This window comes from Pseudorca crassidens, chromosome 16 (assembly GCF_039906515.1).
Source record: "Pseudorca crassidens isolate mPseCra1 chromosome 16, mPseCra1.hap1, whole genome shotgun sequence".
Taxonomy (NCBI): domain Eukaryota; kingdom Metazoa; phylum Chordata; class Mammalia; order Artiodactyla; family Delphinidae; genus Pseudorca; species Pseudorca crassidens.
The window spans coordinates 27,096,318-27,111,513 of NC_090311.1; the positions used below are offsets into that span (position 1 = coordinate 27,096,318).

Here is a 15,196-nt window from a genome sequence, read left to right on the forward strand (position 1 = left end):
AATCTCTCCCATAGTGGGAATTCTATGGCGGTCCAGTGGTTAGGACTCCACGTTTCCACTGCAAAGGGCACGGGTTTGATCCCTGGTTGGGGACCTAAAATCCTGCAAGCTGAGCAGCACAGCCCAAAAAAAAATTCTCCCATAGTATAAATATCCATGAATATGTATATATATTTATTGCTTATAAACAAAACATGGAAATATTACTATTTGAGGAGAAAATATGCAAATGTTACTAATGTTACTAAGATCCCCCTTAGTTCCCTAAGGCATCTAAAAGACTATTTATAATATGTAGTATTTTTATAGGATTGAACTAATTTTCACATATTAATGTAACAAGACACATTTTAATTTTAATCACAGCTGAGATACTTTAATAAATTTTGTAGTTTGCAGTGAACTGAAAAAGATGATTTATTTAACCAAACCTGAGGATCATAGCAGGATCATTTTCTTAAGTTCATTTTTTAAAGAAAAATTCCACTACTCTTCCAACCTCTGAAATAACAATTTAACAATTTGGTTTCTAGCCAGTTTTTTTTAAAGACTAAAGAGGAGAGGGTTGGCAAATGTAAACAGCAAAAATAATGACTGGATCAAGATCTGTTTTTGTTTTTTTTAATTAATTTATTTACTTATTTAGTTTTGGCTGAGTTGGGTCTTCATTGCTACGTGTGGGCTTTCTCTAGTTATGGCAAGCAGGGGCTACTCTTCGTTGCGGTGCGAGGGCTTCTCACCAGGGTGGCTTCTCTTGTTGTGGAGCATGGGCTCTAGGCGTGCGGGCTCCAGTAGTTGCGGCACGGGGGCTCAGTAGTTGCGGCATGGGGGCTCAGTAGTTGTGGTTTGCAGGATCTAGAGCGCAGGCTCAGTAGTTGTGGCGTACGGGCTTAGTTGCTCCACAGCATGTGGGATCTTCCCAGACCAAGGCTGAATGAACCCTGACAGCGGATTCTTAACCACTGCACCACCAGGGAAGTCCAAGATCTTTTCTTCAGAATCTTTTCCATACAAGAAAATGAGAACTCCAAAACAATGATAATTAAAAAAAAAAAAAAGGCAGCTAGAGCAAATGGATAGTTACACTACTTAAAGGATTGGTTGAGAGAGGGGGAATGGTAGCACAGAGGGTACTGACAGAAAAGGAGAGAAACTAGCACCAAATGGATTCCAATCCTGGGCAACCTGGATAGACTCTCACATGAAAATGAAACCAACAAACTGGGCTAAAATCGTACACAAAAGCCCATCTCTCTCTAACCCTGCTTTCTTCTTTCCATAGTACTGGTAGGGAACCTCAAGAAAATCCTTTCTAAGGCTTAAACTCCCAAGTAACTGTTACCGTGCAATGACTTAATAAATTAGCTGAAGCCAGTAGGTCCTAGGCTATAAGCAAAATGATGTAATTTTATTATAGTGCAATAATGTGAATTTAGGTGCTAATGCTGTTGAAATTGGAGTCTCAAGACTGGATTTTTGTGATGCACTTTGATAGGATTGGTGAATTATCTGTGCATGTGTGGCTTGGCATTCTTGGTAACAGCCACGACTCATCCAGAATACCTCTCAAGGCAGGCTCTGGCCTCATCACCAGGACAGTCTGCTGCGAACCAACACGCATTCAGATCTATGCTATTGCTATCACACCTGCTGGAACTCACTGGTGGAACTGCTATTCCTGCCCTAATCTGACATGTCTAGCCACTCACTCCATAGGGACTTGTAGGCTACTGGGACATGCCCCTACCAACTCTTCTCAAGAGTGTGCTATATCCTGTCCAAAGTGGTAAGAATTTTAACCCTTACTCTCTCCAGGTTAGGGCCTTCCTTATTTCTCTTCTCTGTTCCTAAGATAAGTAGTTATGCTCTACTCATAATTAGTGAGTCTGTGATCTCTGTGTGTTTTGTAGAGAGGAGGAGAGTGGGGGAAGAACCTGCTTTTAGCTTTACTTTTGATACTACTGCGCTGGTCAAAGAGTTCGTTCAGATATATAATTGAGTATTTAAAAGGACCAAAAACCCTTATCTCATGAATAAACTAGTGTCCCCAATATAAGCAAAGTGAAGTCCACAAGCCAGGCGAACTGAATACTTCAAAATGGTACTTTTCCTGTGATTTTAAGAGGTAAGAATTCTATATATACACAAGAGATCTAAATGTACTTCTACATTCCAAGGTATGATGTAGTGATTTATAAAGCTTAATTATATCAGTCACTGGCAATTAGACCTGGAAAGGTCCAATTTCCAAAACTTAAAAATAATTTTATTGCTATTTGAACCATTCTGAATAACTTTTCCAAATTGAAAGAATAATTATCATAAAAAAATAAGTTATCAAAGAGTCATCTTCTTTAATAAGAAATTATAATGTACCTTTAGTCATCAATCTCCACCCCTAGCCCTACAAGAATATTAATCTTCCAAAGAGAATTGAAATGGAAACATCTTTTTGTCCAGCTAAACAATGTCCATATTCTGTAAAATCTTTAATTTATTTACTATAACATTAGAATAAAGGAAGACCTAGGTATGGATTCCAAAGCATATACTTAGTTTTAGAGGGGCACAACATACAGTACAAGAAGTCTGCATTATACTGCTATGCTTGTTTTAAAGATTAGTTTTCTCACTCAAATGCCTTTCAATGATGTATGAAATTTGAAGAGAATGTGAAAAGCAAAGAACTCAATTCTACCATAAGGCATCTTCCTCCTATGTGTTAGACCAGTTGGTTTCCAAAGTGCACATGCCAGGAGGTAGGCAGGATGATCCTTTGGTGTACAGGGGGAAAAAAATTAAACTTCTATTAAAATTCATTTGATATTAAAAAGAAATTAATGTTTTCTGATTTTTATAATATAGACTGACACTTGTTCCCTCATTTAAAAAAAAAATAAGTTCATCTGTGTCATCTTTCTTTTAGATTCTGCATATAAGTGCTATCATATGATATTTGTCTTTCTCTGACTTACTTCACTTAGTATGATAATCTCCAGGTCTATCCATGTTGCTGCAAATGGCATTATTTCATTCTTTTTAATGGCTAAGTAATATTCCATTGTATATATGTACCACATCTTTATCCATTCATCTGTCAATGGACATTTAGGTTGCTTCCACATCTGTAAACAGTACTACAATGAACACTGGGGTGCATGTATCCTTTTGGACCATGTTTTTCTCCAGATATATGCCCAGAAGTGGGACTGCTGGATCATATGGTAACTCTATTTTTAGTTTTTTTAATTTTTTTTTTATTTTTAGTTTTTTAAGGAACCTCCATATTGTTCTCCATAGTGGCTGTACCAATTTACATTCCCACCAACACTGTAGGAGGGTTTCCTTTTCTCTACACCCTCTCCATCATTTATTGTTTATATAATAGATTTTTGATGATGGCCATTCTGACTGGTGTGAGGTGATATTTCATTTTAGTTTTAATTTGTATCTCTCCAATAATTAGAGATGTCAAGCATCTTTTTCATGTGTCTACTGACCATCTGTATGTCTTCTTTGGAGAAATGTCCATTCAGGTCTTCTGCCCATTTTTTTATTGGGTTGTTTGTTTTTTGGATATTGAGCCGCATGAGCTGTTTGTAAATTTTAGAGACTAATTCCTTGTCAGTCGCATCGTTTGAGACTATTTTCTCCCATTCTGTGGGTTGTCTTTTCATCCTGTTTATGGTTTCCTTTGCTGTACAAAAGCTTTTGAGTTTAATTATGTCCCATTTGTTTATTTTTGTTATTATTTCCATTACTCTGGGAGATGAATTGAAAAAGATACTGCTGCAATTTATGTCAAAGAGTGTTCTGCCTATGTTTTCCTCTAAGAGTTTTATAGTACCCGGTCTTACATATAGGTCTTTAATCCATTTTCAGTTCATTTTTGTGGTGGTGTTTAAGAATGACTCCCAAGACTGAACCAGGACGAAACAGAAAATATGAACAGACCAATCATAAGTCCTGAAATTGAAACTGTGATTAAAACTCTTCCAACAAACAAAAGTCCAGGACCAGATGGCTTCACAGGTGAATTCTATCAAACATTTATAGAAGAGCTAACACCCATCCTTCTCAAACTCTCCCAAAAAACTGCAGAGGAAGAAACACTCCCAAACTCATTCTATGAGGCCACCGTCACCCTGATACCAAAACCAGATAGATATTACAAAAAAAGAAAATTACAGGCCAGTAACACTGATGAACATAGACGCAAAAATCCTCAACAAAATACTACCAAACAGAATCCAACAACACATTAAAAGGATCATACACCACAATCATGTGGAATTTATCCCAGGACTACAAGGATTTTTTCAATATTCACAAATCAATCAGTGTGATACACCATATTAACAAATTAAAGAAGAAAAACCATATGATCATCTCAATAGATGCAGAAAAAGCTTTTGACAAAATTCAACACCCATTTATGATAAAAACTCTCCAGAAAGTGGGCATAGAGGGAACCTACCTCAACATAATAAAGGCCATTTATGACAAACCCACAGTAAACATCATTCTCAGTGGTGAAAAACTGAAAGCATTTCCTCTAAGATCAGGAAAAAGACAAGGATGTCCACGCTCACCACTATTATTCAACATAGTTTTGGAAGTCCTAGCCACGACAATCAGAGAAGAAAAAGAAATAAAAGAAATCCAAATTGGAAAAGAAGAAGTAAAACTGTCACCGTTTACAGATGACATAATACTATACATAAAGAATCCTAAAGATGCCACCAGAAAACTACTAGAGCTAATCAATGAATTTGGTAAAGTTGCAAGATACAAAATTAATGCACAGAAATCTCTTGCATTCTTATACACTTACAACGAAAGATCAGAAAAAGAAATTAATGAAACAATCCTATACACCATTGCAACAAAAAAATAGAATACCTAGGAATAAACCTAAGGAGGTAAAAGACCTGTACTCAGAAAACTATAAGGTGCTGATGAAAGAAACCGAAGACGACACAAACAGATGGAGAGATATACCATGTTCTTGGATTGGAAGAATCAATATTGTGAAAATGACTATACTACCCAAAGCAATCTACAGATTCAATGCAATCCCTATCAAATTACCAGTGGCATTTTTCACAGAACTGGAACAAAAACCCTTAAAATTTGTATGGAGACGCAAAAGATCCCAAATAGCCAAAGCAGTCTTGAGGGAAAAAAACAGAACTGGAGGAATCAGACTCCCTGACTTCAGACTATACTACAAAGCTACAGTAATCAAGACAATACGGTACTGGCACAAAAACAGAAATATAGATCAGTGGAACAGGATAGAAAGCCCAGAGATAAACCCACGCATCTCTGATCAACTAATCTATGACAAAGGAGGCAAGGATATACAATGGAGAAAAGACAGTCTCTTCAATAAGTGGTGCTGGGAAAACTGGACAGCTACATGTAAAAGATTGAACTTAGAACACTCCCTAACACCATACACAAAAATAAACTCAAAATGGATTAAAGACCTAAATGTAAGACCGGACACTATAAAACTCTTAGAGGAAAACATAGGAAGAACACTCTTTGACATACATCACAGCAAGATCTTTTTTGATCCACCTCCTAGAGTAATGGAAATAAAACCAAAAATAAACAAATGGGACCTAATGAAACTTAAAAGCTTTTGCACAACAAAGGAAGCCATAAATAAGACGAAAAGACAGCCCTCAGAATGGGAGAAAATATATGCAAACGAAGCAACTAACAAAGGATTAATCTCCAAAATATATAAGCAGCTCATGCAGCTCAATATCAAAAGAACAACCCAATCCAAAAATGGGTAGAAGACCTAAATAGACATTTCTCCAAAGAAGATATACAGTTGCCAACAAACACATGACAGGATGCTCAACATCACTAATTATTAGAGAAATGCAAATCAAAACTACAATGAGGTATTACCTCACACCGGTTAGAATGGGCATCATCAGAAAATCTACAAATGCTGGAGAGGGTGTGGAGAAGAGAACCCTCTTGCACTGTTGGTGAATTGATACAGCTACGATGGAGAACAGTATGGAGGTTCCTTAAAAAACTAAAAATAGAATTACTATATGACCCAGCAATCCCACTGCTGGGCATATACCCAGAGAAATCTGTAATTTAAAAAGACACATGCACCCCAATGTTCACTGCAGCACTATTTACAATAGCCAGGTCATGGAAGCAACCTAAATGCCCATCGACAGATGAATGGATAAAGAAGATGTGGTACATATATACAATGGAATATTACTCAGCCACAGAAAGGAATGATGGTGGCTGATGAAAGGAATGATGATCATCAGAGTGATGGTGGCCTCATAGAATGCGTTTGGGAGTATTCCTTCCTCTGCACTTTTTTGGAATAGTTTCAGAAGGATAGGTGTTAACTCTTCTCTAAATGTTTGATAGAATTAGCCTGTGAAGCCATCTGGTCCCGGACGTACATTTGTTGGGAGGTTTTTTGTTTTTTGTTTTTTTTTTAAGAGCAAAACCATAATTTATTAGAAGAATGTGAGGTAGTTCAAAGAATGAGTACAAACATCAGGTAACTAGGAATAGAGCAAGTTCAGGATATAGGCATGGTTCACTACCTTGTCCAAATGCTTCCTTTGCAATTTTTTTTTTGAATTTTATTTTATTTATTTTTTATACAGCAGGTTCATATTAGTTATCTATTTTATACATATTAGTGTATATATGTCAATTCCAATCTCCCAGTTCATCCCACTGCCCCGCCCACCACTTTCCCCCCTTGGTGTCCATACGTTTGTTCTCTACACCTGTGTCTCTATTTCTGCCTTGCAAACCGGTTAATCTGTACCATTTTTCTAGGTTCCACATATATGCATTAATATACGATATTTGTTTTTCTCTTTCTGACTTACTTCACTCCGTATGACAGTCTCTAGATCCATCCACATCTCTACAGGAATTAGAGAATTTCATTCCTTCATATAAGAAAAAGAAAAGCAATCCAAACTGGAAAAGAAGAAGTAAAACTGTCACTGTTTGCAGATGACATGATACTATACATAGAGAATACTAAAGATGCCACCAGAAAACTACTAGAGCTAATCAATGAATTTGGTAAAGTTGCAAGATACAAAATTAATGCACAGAAATCTCTTGCATTTCTATACACTAATGATGAAAGATCAGAAAGAGAAATTAAGGAAACAACTCCATTCACCACTGCAACAAAAAGAATAAAATACCTAGGAATAAACCTACCTAAGGAGGTAAAAGACCTGTACTGTGAAAACTGTAAGATGCTGATGAAAGAAATCGAAGACAACACAAACAGATGGAAAGATATACCATATGCTTGGATTGGAAGAATCAATATTGTGAAAATGACTATACTACCCAAGGCAATCTATAGATTCAATGCAATCTCTATCAAATTACCAATGGCATTTTTCACAGAACTAGATCAAAAAAATTTTTTAATTTGTATGGAGACACAAAAAAGACCCCAAATAGCTAAAGCAATCTTGAGAAAGAAAAACGGAGCTGGAGGAATCAGGCTCCCTGTCTTCAGACTATACTACAAAGCTACAGTCATCAAAAGTGTGGTACTGGCACAAAAACAGAAATGGAACAGGTCAGAAAGCCCAGAAAGAAACCAATGCACCTATGGTCAATTAATCTACGACAAAGGAGGCAAGACTATACAATGGAGAAAAGACAGTCTCTTCAATAAATGGTGATGGGAAAACTGGACAGCTACATGTAAAAAAATGAAGCGAGAGGGCTTCCCTGGTGGCACAGTGGTTGAGAGTCCGCCTGCCAATGCAGGAGACACGGGTTCGTGCCCCGCTCCGGGAAGATCCCACATGCCGCGGAGCGGCTGGGCCCATGAGCCATGGCCGCTAAGCCTGTGCGTCCGGAGCCTGTGCTCCGCAACGGGAGAGGCCACAACAGTGAGAGGCCCGCGTACCGCAAAAAAAAAAAAAAAAAAAAAATGAAGCTAGAACATTCTTTAACACCATACACAAAAAATGGTTCCATCATTTGACCTGATATTAGACAGTCAAATGTGTCACCTACGAACCAACTGTTCCACTGGCAGACTGGGAGTTCCATAATACAAAGGGGTTGGCAGTTATGGCCCCTCATTCGTTCATTGTTTTTTGATTATTTTTTCTACTTTTCAAATTTGTTCTAATTAAAAAAAACAAAAACAAACTCACTTAGGGACGTCCCTGGTGGTACAATGGCTAAGACTCTGTGCTCCCAGTGCAGGGGGCCCAGGGTCAATCCCTGGTCAGGGAACTAGATCCCACATGCCACAACCAAGAGTTCACATACCGCAACTAAAAGAAAAAGATCCTGCCTGTTGCAACAAAGATCCTGCACTCAGCAACGAACATCCCACGTGCCGCAACTAAGACCTGGCACAGCCAAATTAAAAAAAAAAAAAAAAAAAAGCTCATTTATGAAAAATTATCATATGGACATCAAAACTGAAAAACAGTGTTGTTAGATTTACTTCCTACAATGACTTCATGAGGTAGGATGTGTGGTTTATCATTATCCCTGTTTTACAAGATGAGAAATAGGAAGAAAGTACAGACAGGAAACAGAACCAAGGGCTAAGGAACTCCAGCATTTGTCTAAGGGTCAAATGGTTATTAAACCATCTGGCTCAAGAGAGTGCTCTTTCATTATACACCATTGCCTCTTAACATTTAAAAAACAAAACAAACAAACAAAAAAGCCATCTTCCCTACCAAAGGTTTTCAAATTTTAGTATTTAATCCATGGTAGGTGTCTTCTAGGTGAGTTCTAGAAAACTCCTTATAGAATCTAATTTAAACTAATCTCCAAGAAACAAGAAAAAGTGGTGGCCTCCGGGGAGGGAAAATAAATGCTACAAAGATGAGTAAAGAGATTTTCTGATATACACCCTTTTGTATTTTTTGAATTTTGTACTGTGTTGCATGTTTTACATATTCAAAAACAAATATTTTTATAACTCCATATTTTGATTTCTATCAATAGTTAACTTCTATATATCAAGGCTTATTATAAAGCTATGTGAATAAAGCTGCATGGTACTGATACAGGGATAAGTAAATAGAAAAGTATACAGAATAATGAATCCAAAATCAAACCAATGCATGTAAGGACATGATTTATGATGGAGGTAGCTCTGCAGATCAGTGGAGAATACATATTCTTCCAGCAGATGATGCTTGGGACACTGGAAATCCATATGGAAAAAAATGAAATGAAATTCCTTACAAACGCAAAGATCAATTCTAGAGAGACTAACATTCTAAATGTAAAAGGCAAAACTATCAAGCTTCTAGTGGAAAATATGAGACTATTTTCATAAACTTAGAGTAGAAAAGGCTTTCTTAAAGAAGTCATAGAAGCACTAATTAAACATCCACACACACACCCTTCAATTCATCTATCAATCACATCCAGTGGAAGAAACACAAGCTCAACCACAAACAAAACAAAAAGAGTCAAAAGTTAACCAACTAGGCTCTGATTAAGGAAATGTGGGCTCTAATCCAGGCTGTCATCAACTGTAACCTTGAACAAGTCACATGACCTCTTTGGGTCTCAGTTTGCTCATTTTTTTTTAAGTAGAAGCGTTATATAACTTTTATTTTATATATGTCCACAGATGCTTGTATAACATACAATGACTACTTCTGAAGCTCATAGTGTTTTTTTCCATGGCACAAAGAGACAGAAAGGTTAGTGACACACGCATGTTACAATGACTCTGGGTGGAGACCTAGAGAGCACACATTCCAGAGGGAGGGCCGTGGTACCTGCACAGCGACTGTCCCACTAAACCACTGCAAGAGGACAATGGAGAGGCGAGGCCCGGAACCACTGTGGGCAGAGGCACCCAGTCACCACAATCAGATGACTTATTTGAAAAAAACCTCATTATGAGGGACCCAAAGCTGTTCTGCTTTTTCCATTTTAAGTTATTACAGTGTAATAAAACTTTACTCTTTACCAAATCTTAGGCCAGTGTTTTACTTGGATGGTTCTTAAATACAAATATTGACTTTTGTTTGCCCTTAGTGCTCACATAAGAAATCAGTTCCTTGTAAAATATGTCTGATAACAGAGCTTGGACCAGCCCACACTTTGTCATTGTCAGCTCACGGCTGTATGCAACTAACAGTATCACTCACCATGGAATGTTTCAAGAACTTGTTCATATCCCAGGGAAGCAAAGACTATAAACTACAAGTGCAAAGTTGGAGGAAATGTAAAAGTAGAGAGACAGCCAGAAACGTTTGGTCATAAGGTGTAGAAGCCCCAGCTAATCAGACTGTTCCACAAAGTTACTCTTCACATAAACATTTAAAAAAAAGAACTTACATGATGGCTTTTCCATTCCTACAGAAAACATCACAACAGACATTCACATTAATTTTCTAAAAAAGTTCAACCCAAACAGCAGGGTTGGTGTTTAAAACTTAAACTGTATAAAATATTTATATAACATTATTTAAGTCCCATCCTTAGCACTTAATAAAATACAAATGGCCTAATATGAAAGTTTCCCACACAACAGTTTAAAAAGCATCTACCTGATACATGATTTTTAGGTTCGGTCATGATTGTTTTAAAGTTTTATTGTAGGCTTTGTTGCTGGATACAAAATAAAGGCATACAACTGTCACAAGTAAGGCAGGATGTACAAAGTATGAGCAGTAAAAACCATTTCAAAATATAAACTCGTTTTTTTGGAACACACTCTATCAAAGGCTGCCTGTATTAATACTTTTGGCATAAAACAGTAATGTTTCCCTCAAAGAGCAGACAAAACCCATCCTGGGCTTCCCTGGTGGCGCAGTGGTTAAGAATCCGCCTGCCAATGCAGGGCACACGGGTTCAAGCCCTGGTCCAGGAAGATCCCACATGCCGCGGAGCAATGAAGCACATGTGACACAACTACTAAGCCTGCGCTCTAGAGCCGCGAGCCACAACTACTGAGCCTGTGTGCCACAGCTACTGAAGCCCGCACGCCTGGAGCCTGTGCTCCGCAACAAGAGAAGCCACTGCAATGAGAAGCCCGCACACCACAACGAAGAGCAGCCCCTGCTTGCCGCAACTAGAGAAAGCCCGTGCACAGCAATGAAGACTCAACACAGCCAAAAATGAACAAATAAATTTATATTTTAAAAAAAAGCCCACCCATACTTTAACACACAACCGAATCTCCTTGGAACTACTCTACCAGCCTAGTCTCAACCACCCACATTCGTCACCACTCCCCCGTGCGTCATGGACACAGAGGAGACAGGGAGGTAGGTAACCGAGAACGTCCGTCCCACACAAGCGCCGTGCAGACAGCAGGGATCCAGTGCGGGCCACCCAGGCCCCACGGGCACACATCCTCATCCACAGTCGCACGCGTCCCTTAAACTAACATGAACACATACACTGACTGGACCCAAAGGGATCTGCATGTCCTCTTGGTCTACTCGCTGAAGGCCGCTCCACACTGTGTAAGAATCAGAGGCAGAGACAGGAAGAGATTTCCAGGTGACAGCTACATTGACAGCAGGCGAGCCATCCTGAGGCTGCTGGTGTGAGCGGTGGTCCTGTCTGAACGCCAGAACAGAGTCTGGGGCTGTGTTTAATTTCTTCTAAGCAAAGGGCAGGGCATCCGCTGGGGGCAGTAAGCCCCGCTTAACGGGGCAGAAGGCCGAGGAGGAAGGAATGGAGCCCACCGCGCAGTGGTTTGTGCACTATGCCTGTGAGCAGGCCAGGCGGCCTTCCCAGGATGGAGTGGGTCAACAAGGAGGGCAGGGGAAGGGGCAGTTTTGCCCTTGGTCAGACCCTGCGGGGTCCCAACAAGCACCAGACCACAGATCAGCCGAAGGGACAACAGGCCTGCCCCTTCAACAGATCTGGGCAATGTAGATCCGCTCCCGCTCGTCATCCTCGTCCAGGTGGTGGGAGCAACCGGCCACCCCACCTGTGGCCTCCAGAAGCACGCTGTCAGGTCCCCGGTCATCCTGGGCCTCATACAGCAAAATATTCAGGGTCTCCTCATAGATCCGGGCTTCGGGGAACTCCACCTTGGTCTGTTTCTTCTCCGTGGTGTAGACGATAGAGGTACAGCAGACTTCAGCGATCTTGTGGCCCTGGCTGTAGAAGGACCAGCAGCAGATTTCATCCCCAATGACATCCTTTATGAACAGGACCCTTCCATCAAAGCACAGAGACAGCTTTTCAAACAGTTCGATGTTCTTCAACATATTGTCGTCAGAATTGCTGGTATACGAGTATTTGTTGTTACTTCTGTTGTAGGGCAACTTCACGGCTGGCTTATTTGAAGTCACTATAAGTTTCTGTTCTTCCTTGGATGAGGTGATAACAGGAACTCTGCAGAAAGGCTCATAAGTATCTTTGTTTTGCAGGGCTGCCTGGAACTCTTCCACCAGGCCCTGGACCAGATAGTACTTGGCTTCTTCCTGCAGCTCCTCAGTCTCCCGGTGGCTCTCGGGCAAGGGGACCGCCCCGTCACAAAGGTAATTGAGTATCGTACCATAGAGCTTCTCACACTCGTCAATGAGGATCCAGCCTTCACTGTCCGTGAGCATCTCTATGCACCTGCTGAACACGGCCTTCAGCCTAGTGTCCTGCTTGGTCAGCGTCTGCATGGTGGTGTAGTACAGGGCTCCACCCATGTTCAGCTTCATGTACTTGGAGCTGGGGCTCGTGCCCTTGAACGAAGTGGTGTGGGTCGCAGCCACTGGTACTGCTGAGCTCACCACACTTTCTCCTGATATCTCTTCCATGAAAAGCTGGAAGACACTGCAGTCTCCAAACCCGGACTGAGAGACACAGGAAACACCCAGCTCGCATGAGCCTGGGGCGGAGGCGAGGCCTTCGCTCATTTTTAAAAGGAAGAAGTCATAGTCTATGATTCAAACAAGGCCTTTTGCCCAAAGTGTACTACTACTGATCTAAAATGACCATAAACCACTGTTTTTTGAATGAGCTAAGCAGGTGGACAGATTCCCAGTGTTGATACCTTAAGAGGATGAAGAAAAAGGGAAAACGATGTTTCCCAGCCCTCCCAGAGCTGAAGAGTATAAATAACTGAACATGCTGACAGTGTTTAAGGCTCACCGTGACACAAAAGAGTGTATTCCAAATCTCCTAGATGTAAAGTGCACTTATTAGGGTAAATTGACGTTGCTGGGCATTTGCTTGGTCGTACTCTTTCTTTAATAAAACTGATAAAAGTAGAAACAGCATGGAAATATCAGTAGATAGCAAATAAAGTATTAAGTGTAACTATCCATATATCCCTGACAAGTAAAATTCTATCATCACAGATAGGGATAAATTGTGGCTGCTTGCCTGGGTGGCTAGGGGGATTAGAAAATTAAGAACAGGACATTCCAGTAGGATGTTTGATACCCACCAGTCAAGTCTGTACCCTTTTTCCTGATACTACCAAATAACATAATATTTCATTAGCTTCTCAAAATGCCATTTTATGATGAAGCTCAGACCTGATAGTCATACCCTTATTAAAGTCACAATTACTTATGTTGAAATGGTAATTATCAACAACAAATTTTAAATTAAAATACATTATGTAACAACACTAAAATAAGGCTAGATCGGGACCCATGGATAGGATTCAAGGATCTCTGAACCTCTTGAAATCATGTACAAAAGGTATACTCATGTGCATGTCTGGGGAGAGTATCTCATGACATACAAAAGATTTTCAGTGAGGTCCATGAACAAAAAAGTTTATGAAGCTTTGAGTTAGATAACCCCTCTAGACTCAAAGCCCACACAAAATTAGTGACATCTCAGTCAAAGCAAATAACTGACCCACTTATTAAGGAAGTAGAACTTTGTCTCCTTCTGATTCATCGCATTTTCTCTTAATCCAAGTTCAATAAAAGTCAGTCTCACTTTAAAATAAAAATTTTTTAAACTTCATGGCTTCAATTAAGCAATTAAAACTTCAGCCCAATAGTGCCCTCCAGGGTTTCCGTGGTGGCGTGGTGGTTAAGAATCCGCCTGCCAATGCAGGGGACACGGGTTCGAGCCCTGGTCCGGGAAGATCCCACATGCCGCGGAGAAACTACGCCCGTGCGCCACAACTATTGAAGCCCGCACGCCTAGAGCTCATGCTAGGCAACAAGAGAAGCCACCGCAATGAGAAGCAGGCGCACCACAACATAGAGTAGCCCCCGCTTGCTGCAACTAGAGAAAGCCCGCGTGCATCAATGAAGACCCAATGCAGCCAAAAATAAAAAAATAGTGCCCTCCAATTTCAAAACTCAAATTTTAACTACAATATATTCTATTTCTCAATAAGAAAGAGAATCTCTTCTTTAATCCTTTCTACCAGGCATCATTCTTTCTAGGTTCTGGGTACATTTTCACATCAATTGAAAACAAGATCTCACTCTTTCTTACTGGTTTACATAATTAATTGGAATTGTTAGTCCAAATTCATCAATCCCTGAGCCTTTTTTATTTATTTATTTATCTTTGGCTGTGTTAGGTCTTCATTGCTGCGCGCGGGCTTTCTCTAGTTGCAGTGAGCGGGGGGCTACTCTTCATTGCGGTGCGTGGGCTTCTCATTGCAGTGGCTTCTCTTGTTGTGGAGCACAGGCTCTAGGCATGCGGGCTCAGTAGTTGTAGCACGTGGGCTCAGTAGTTGTGGCTCACGGGCTCTAGAGCGCAGGCTCAGTAGTTGTGGTGCAAGGGCTTAGTTGCTCCGCAGCATGTGGGATCTTCCTGGACCAGAACTCGAACCCATGTCCCCTGCATTGGCAGGCGGATTCTCAACCACTGAGCCACCAGGGGAGTCCCAATCCCTGAGCCCTGAAAAAAGCTACTAGTCAAATCCTAGTCTGGTCAAAGTTTGCTGACTGATTCCCACTCCTGCTTCATAAGTACATATTGAAAACACACACACACAAAACTTACTAATAAGAACTATAATTTACCACCAACTACTCATAAGAAATTATAGCTCTGCTGACTGGCAAGTAATTTGCAAAAGCAGACCAGTTTAGCTGCATAAAATAAATATCTACCTGCACGTACAAGCACTAGTCAGGGCGTGAAATTAAACTTTTTATTCGGAAGTAAAGAGCTGCTTCAAGGCTGTGATTTAGTCTGGGAAACAAATAGTAAGGTCATCCTTTTCTTTCTGATG

At 40.2% G+C, this 15,196-nt stretch overlaps 1 protein-coding gene and 1 pseudogene across 14 annotated transcripts in view; both read right to left on the minus strand.

Moving 5' to 3' along the window:
- The window catches only part of BTRC (beta-transducin repeat containing E3 ubiquitin protein ligase), a 186,815-nt gene that overhangs the window by 148,487 nt on the left and 23,132 nt on the right, over positions 1-15,196 (minus strand). The window lies entirely within an intron of this gene.
- On the minus strand, positions 7,986-14,546 carry LOC137208859 (BTB/POZ domain-containing adapter for CUL3-mediated RhoA degradation protein 3 pseudogene; annotated as a pseudogene).